The sequence below is a fragment of the Myotis myotis genome, unplaced genomic scaffold (assembly GCF_014108235.1).
Source record: "Myotis myotis isolate mMyoMyo1 unplaced genomic scaffold, mMyoMyo1.p scaffold_m19_p_2, whole genome shotgun sequence".
Classification (NCBI taxonomy): domain Eukaryota; kingdom Metazoa; phylum Chordata; class Mammalia; order Chiroptera; family Vespertilionidae; genus Myotis; species Myotis myotis.
This window is the reverse complement of record NW_023416324.1, coordinates 192,367,845-192,375,437: the sequence shown is the minus strand read 5'-3', so window position 1 is coordinate 192,375,437 and position 7,593 is coordinate 192,367,845. Positions and strand designations below refer to the sequence as shown.

The 7,593-nt window shown below is 42.8% G+C and overlaps 1 long non-coding RNA gene across 3 annotated transcripts in view; it reads left to right on the top strand.

Annotated features, from left to right (window-relative positions):
* The window catches only part of LOC118677021, a 75,872-nt gene that overhangs the window by 34,762 nt on the left and 33,517 nt on the right, over positions 1–7,593 (top strand). The gene's annotated exons all lie outside the window — the stretch shown is intronic.

Here is a 7,593-nt window from a genome sequence, read left to right as displayed (position 1 = left end):
GGGAGCTGAAGGGAACCAATAGAAACTGAGCACCTTGGAGCCTGTGTTGGAAGTTTTCCATCGTTCTCTTTCCCTTCTCCTGTATCTAAATATTAGCAACCGCTGTTGATTAAATGTCTTAGATTTCGTCATCACTTGTGTTGCTCACATACCTTAGCTCCTGGCTTCTCCCGACAACCCCGGTAACCTTGGCAAAGCAAACACGATCGCCCCCATCTGGAGAGATGAGGAACTGGAAGCCCCAAAAGTGACTTGCCCAGGGTCACAAAACCTGCTTTGTGGTAGGGCCAATACTATTGACACTAGTTTGCAGGTATCTGGCTTCTCACTAGATCGTGACACACGCACCCCACCCCCAGGGGGTTGTACATTTGGGGAAGAAACAGGTCTCACTTCCTGCCAAAGGTTTGGGACATGGATATGAGACCTTGCATCCAGACCATTAAAAATGATCTTAAATGACACTCGTGTAATACAACAATATTACAATATTGTAATACAACCATATACAGATACACCTTTCTCCCCCTCTCTCTCCCTACCCCCTCTCCTCCCCGCCCCCTTTTTGGTACCAAGTACCTGTGACTTATTCAACTCTGTGTTCTATAAACCGTTTTTTCCCCAGGGAGACACACTGTTTATCCTCTATTCCAGACCAATATCAAACACACTTTAACCCCGTATCGCATGCTTGGAGACAGAGCTCTTCGCGTCCGTTATCACTTTAAAGATGTTTACTAAAATAGTAGTTGATAAGAAATAGAAATATTTGGGTTTTGAAAGTAGAAATTAGCTTCAAGGTAAAAACTTCCTATTTTATAGAGACAGAATGATAGATTAGTACATCGAGGATAAAAAGTTGTGCATTTTTGTTGGTTTTGATTTTGTTCTAATTTGCCAGCAGCTCTGGTGCACATAGGTAGCAGGTAGCATGGATATTGGTGTCAGCGGAGGTCAGGGGCCTCTGGCCGGAGACAGTACTCTGTGTCCTCAGCTCCTATCTTTTTTTTTTTTTAATTAAATCTTTATTGTTCAGATTATTACATTTGTTCCTCTTTTTTCCCCCCATATCTCCCCTCCTCCCAGTTCCCACCCCACCCTCCGCCCTCACTCCCCACCCACTGTCCTCATCCATAGGTGCACAATTTTGTCCAGTCTCTTCCCGCATCTCCCACACCCCTTTCCCCCCCAAGAATAGCCAGTCCATTCCCTTTCTATGTCCCTGATTCTATTATAATCACCAGTTCATTCTGTTCATCAGATTATTTATTCACTTGATTCTTAGATTCACTTGTTGATAGATGCATATTTGTTGTTCATAATTTGTATCTTTACCTTTTTCTTCTTCCTCTTCTTAAAGGATACCTTTCAGCATTTCATATAATACTGGTTTGGTGGTGATGAACTCCTTTAGCTTTTCCTTATCTGTGAAGCTCTTTATCTGACCTTCAATTCTGAATGATACCTTTGCTGGATAAAGTAATCTTGGTTGTAGGTTCTTGGTATTCATCACTTTGAATATTTCTTGCCACTCCCTTCTGGCCTGCAAAGTTTCTGTTGAGAAATCAGCTGACAGTCGTATGGGTATTCCCTTGTAGGTAACTGAGTTTCTTTCTCTTGCTGTTTTTAAGATTCTCTCTTCGTCTTTTGCTCTTGGCATTTTAATTATGATGTGTCTTGGTGTGGTCCTCTTTGGATTCCTTTTGTTTGGGGTTCTCCGCGCTTCTTGGACCTGTAAGTCCATTTCTTTCACCAGGTGGGGGAAGTTTTCTGTCATTATTTCTTCAAATAGGTTTTCAATATCTTGGTCTCTCTCATCTTCTGGCACCCCTATAATTCTGATGTTGGTACGCTTGAAGCTGTCCCAGAGGCTCCTTACACTATGCTCGCATTTTTGGATTCTTTTTTCATTTTGCTTTTCCGGTTGGGTGTTTTTTGCTTCCTCGCATTTCAAATCATTGACTTGATTCTTGCGCTCCTCTGGTCTGCTGTCGGGAGTCTGTATAATATTCGTTATTTCATTCCGTGTATGCTTAATTTCTAGTTGGTTCCCCAATATAACATCGAGGGTCTCATTAGTTTTCTTGTAGATCTCATTAAGTTTATCGGCGGCTTCTAAACAGTTCTTGAGAGACCTTAAAAGTGTGGTTCTGAACTCTATATCTTCCATTGACAATTTTGTCCTGTTTCTTTGTCTCTGCATTTTGTTATGCTTCCTTGGTGCACTCCCTAGTGGTCTTTGTGCGAAGTCTTGTAGTTAAACCTTGATTGTTGTAGCTAATACCAGGGAGGGTTTGACCTCCAGGCCAAGTGGCTATGAGAATCAGCTGTGTCTGCAGTGAGAAAACTTCTGTCCTCTAGGGAGGTGCTAATCTAGCCTTTGCCTGAGGCTATCCGGCAAATGCCTGTGTGCAGGGCTTGGGCGGGGCGGGTCGCACAGGATCAACAGGGTGGGCCGGAGATAGCAGTTATGGCGGCTCTCAGTCCTGTCCCCTGGGGCTCTGCCTCTCTGAGTCCCAGCACCCGCTGCAAACCTCGGAAAAGCTGCACTCACTCTGACCGAAGCCAGACAGTCCCGTTTCTCCTGTTTGAGTCTGGGTCCCTAAAGACTCGCCTGTATCTGGAGCTCAGAGTCTGCGACTCCCTCCCGATTGAAAACGCCAACCGCGCCCTCCGCCGCCAGCCCGCTCCGCACACTCCGAACCTCAGAATTTGACTTCAGCACTGCGCCTCCTCTGAGTGTCCGTATGCGTTTCTCTTTCCTCCTAGTTGTAGGATTTCCACTCAGCCAGCGTTCCTGTGGTTCTGGGTGATGTCCGTTCCGTTTTTTAGTTTCACTTTTGAAGTAGTTGTTCAAGGCAGCAAACTCCAGCGTTAACCTATGCCGCCATCTTGGTTCCTCTCCTCAGCTCCTATCTTCTTGTAGGAACAAATTCAAATGAGACAACGAACAGCAGTAAAAGCAGAACAGAATTTATTTGCAAAAAAAGGAATGCCCTCAGATATAGTTTGAGCAGGCAACTCAGCCGGTGGAAACCTAACCAAGTGCCATCCTCAGTTGGGGTTGGGGAAACTTATACCCCTACTGGAGTGTCCCTAAGTAAGTCTGCCCCTCCCTTATTTCTCAAAAAAAATTTTTCCCCCCAAACTATCAGGCTCCTTCACCCAGGTGTTATGCCACCGGTTAGACCACATCCTGGAGGGCCTTGGAATTGTCCTCACAGAGGGGCCTGGTGCCTCCATTGTCTCATTGTGGTTTGTCACGTCTCACATGCATCCCCTCCAAGCCCAACTGCCTTACCCAGCTCATATCTTTCCTGCCGCCTGCTCTGACATTTACAGAAACATATTTGAAATACTCGGGTCTTATTTCACGTTACCCTTATCTTCCCTTAATGTAGAAAATGGACTTTATATGGAGGAGAGAGAGCAGTTCCACATTTCGATTTGAGGAGTTTCTTAGAGGTGACAACTAGGAGGAAGGCGAAGACTTTTGTCATGAAGCTGCATGTCCATAGTAAGTGTCCAAGTCTAATTCAGGAGCAAATTAAATAAAAATCGGGAGACTTTATTTTTTTCACCTTAGTTTCAAGGAAGCTGGTAGTTTCTTAGAAAGAAAAGAATCTGATTTTTGTTGTTGCTAAGGGAAGTTGAGACACGATTTTGAGTCATAGGTTACCTACGTATTTTCCTCGAACTGTTGGGTGAGCCATAAATGATCAGTTCCAGGTTATAAGGGTGAAGACTGTTCTTACTGTGGTGGCTTTTGGAAGCAACACATTTTGGGTAATGGGTGTACTAAAGTCTCTTTGGGATGTCATTGGAAACTGCAAATCCAAACTTAAGTCCTACGGAGTAAGGATCTTTTCAGGTCCCGGGAGAACAGAGCGAGAGTGGGACTCATTGCATTTAGCAATAAAGGACCTATTTGGAGGAACAAATACCACAACTGTGAATTTAGAGCCATGGTTGGACCTGGTGGTGGCTCTGAAGCCGCGAGGAATCTTGGAGCGCGGATTTTTGTTCTTTGATATATTGAAGCCCAGGGCAAGTTGTTTCAGTCAGCAGTGTATCAACATTTGTGTCCTCCCTGTGGAGGCATTTGGCTCTGAGACTGTCTCTAAGTTTAGAAGCTGCAGAGGCAAGAAGATAATATCCTTTCCCTATCAGCCCCTTCTCCCTGCAGACATCTGAGGGATACACAAATGAATAAATGCTAAGCCTTCCTTTTGATTTTGAAATCAATAATAAAAAAGGAAGGAGCAATTAAGAAGTAGATCAATAGCTGAACCAAAATAAGCACTTGGAATTTCCTTTTACTTTTGAAAAATGTCTTATATTAGACTGTGTGTTTTTTTTCTTTCCTGCTTCAGGTTTTCATTCTTTATACTGAAACAATGTAATAGTTTGAGTTCACTATTCTACAGTGATGTTGCATTGTATTTGCCCCAAATCATCTTTACTGAGGTTTCTCTTTCATCATGCCTTTTATGTTTTTAATTCAATGGTTGGCTTTACATGTGGTCAAAGGTTCCTAGGTACATACCCTCTTGCAGTGCGTACCCCTTCTCTGGGCCTGCAGAAATCTGCTTTTTACCAATCCATCTTCAAGTTATCTTTCAGGGAGGCTAGAACAAGGTTTTCAGGATTCTGCAGATTTCAAGATAATTTTAGTAGTAATTATAAAAACAAAGTGTTAAACAAGACTGGAGTTCATTTTTTTTAAAAAAGTGGAGGCATTCTTAAGGGAGAACTGTAAAAATTTTCAATCAAGGACTATCAAATTGAAAACTTCAGTTTGTTTTGTTTGTTTGTTTGTTTTATTTTGCTTTAAACTCATAGACAACCCAGCCTCTGTGGCTCAGTGGTTGAGTGTCGACCTGTGAACCAGGAGGTCACAGTTTGATTCCATGATCAGGACACATTCTTAGGTTGCAGGCTCCATCCCCAGTGGGGGTCCTGCAGGAGGCAGCTGATCCATGATTCTTGCTCATCATTGATGTTTCTATCCCTCTCTCCCTCTCCCTCCCTCTCCGAAATCAATAAAACTATATTAAGAAAGAACACTCATAGTCATAAACAACAGTATGGTGATTACCAGAGGGAAAGGGGATGGGGGAGGCAAGAGAGGGTAAGGGGAATAAATGGTGAGGATGGAAGGAGACTTGACTTGGGGTGGTCAACACACAATACAATATGAAGATGATGTATTATAGAATTGTACACCTGAAATTGATATAATTTTATTACTAATGCCAACCCAATAACTTCAATTAAAAAACATTTAGAATACATTTGGTTGCATGTTGTGAGATAATGTATAGTGGATAGTCAATTATGCTAATACTATTTATTAAATAATTCATTCTTTCTGAATGATTTAAAATAACATTTTTAAAATTTTTATTTATTGTTTGATTTTGAGAGAGAGAGAGAGAGAGAGAGAGAGAGAAACATTTAGTTGTTGTTCCACTTATTTATACATTTATAGATTGATTCTTATATGTGTCCTGACCAGGGATCACAACCTTAGCATATTGGGATAATGCTCTAACCAGCGGAGCTACCCGGCCAGGGCAAAATGACATTTTTATTAGTTGTTATATTCTTCTTATACTTATGTATGTTGCTTGACTTTATTCTGTTTCATTGATCCATTTTACTTTTTTATTTTTTTGGACTCAGGTGCCCACAATTTTATTAATAATATTCCTTGCTTTATGATATACTGTCAACATTGGCTTATGAATTACTTGGTTTCTTTTATTTAGTGGGTTTGACAATTGAATAAACACCGACAAATTTAAAAGAAAAGGACTTGTATGCATGCATGCATATTAGCATAACCAAGGGACACAGACACTGGGGTGGTGGGGGCTTGTCCTGGGCGGGGCGGGGCGGGGGGGGAGGGAGGGTGCAAGTGGCCAGGGAGGGGCCAATGGGGGAAAAAGGAGACATATGTAATACTTTAAACAATAAAAAAATTAATAATAATAATAATAAAAGAAAACTTTAGTTCTGCATCATGCCCACTAGGGGAGAGAGAGGGAGAAAAAGTGGAAAATGCCAATGGGGGAGTTGAAAAGTAGTTGCAAGCAGACAGTTCTCCCCTAGAATGAAAAGAAGGATAAAAAGAGGCTCAGCCAGGGAGAGGCAGGATGGAGAATGAGAAGGGGGGAGGGGAAGATTTATTGGCAAATGCACTCAGGTGACACCTGCATTTTAACCACCATAGAAAGCAGCACGGTTTTATTTGAGCCCTCCTGTAACTAGGGGAAGTTTCTGACCTTCTGTGCTTCCTGTGAAGGATGGGATGGCCATCCTTCTCTTCCCTGTATCCTTTTGAAATAGTACTTGCAGCTCCGATAGTTGACTTGTTTGTTTATGAGGAAATAATCAACATTCTTTAAAATGCATATAGTCTTCTCCAGTTATATCAAATAGCATTCCTGACATGACTGGGAAATGCCTTTTCTACTCATATGTACTAATGCCCATGTTTATGTTCTCTAAGTCTGGTCATTTAATACGTGTGCAAGGCACGTGTTAATTTGAATTTAACACAAACGTGGCCTGATTGTTGTCCTGTAGGTTTGGGTATCTAGATTACCTGGTGTCTGAAGGTCAGCCCCTATTGATGTGATGAACAAGGTGATGTTTGTAAAGGGGGCTGTCCCATGGCCTTGCGCCATAGCAGGTACTTGGTGGTTATTAGTTTTTTTTACTTTCTTAACAGTGAAGTGATAGTGGAAGGTTTTTTTTTTTTAGTGGCAAAATTATAATCTAGGGTTAAATGGGTTGACTAAGACTCTAATTTTTTTCTCTGAGTAGATTTTATGTTCATATATGCAGATGGCCTTGCTAAGATCCAACTAACATTAAAAATTCAAAAATATTCACACACACACACACACTATCCTATATAATAAAAGGCTAATATGCAAATCGACCAAACAGTGGAACGACTGGTGCTATGATGTGCACTGACCACCAGGGGGCAGATGCTCAATGCAGGAGCTGCCCCTGGTGGTCAGTGTGCTCCCACAGGGGGAGTGCCACTAAGCCAGAAGTCAGGCTCACAGCTGGCGAGTGCAGTGGTGGTGGTGGGAGCCTATCCTGCCTCTGCGGCAGTGCTAAGGATGTCTGACTGCTGGTGGGGAATGGGCCTAAGCCAGCGGTCAGACATCCCCTGAGGGCTCCTGGACTACGAGAGGGCACCCCCCCCCAAGTGCATGAATTTCATGCACCAGGCCTCTAGTATATATGTAATTTTTCTCTTCCTGAAGTCAGAGATAATCTTTTAGAATCAGTTGCTCAGAGGTCTCCACCTTCTTTCCTTCTAGCTCCTGACCCTATACTGGGAGTGAGCTGCCTGAAATGCCATCTTCCCCAAGGATATCCTTCATTGCACCCTCATATGCCCAAGCCCAGCTTTCTCTTGTCAGAGAATCCATTCTAACAGTTCAAGGAAAAGGCAGGTCAGCACGCTGCCTCGAGAATCTAGGGGAATCTGAGCACACAGGAACTGAGCCCCAGTGGGGATGGTTCCCCCAGCCCCCAGCTTCTCTCTGCATATGCCCTGTTCCCTTCTGA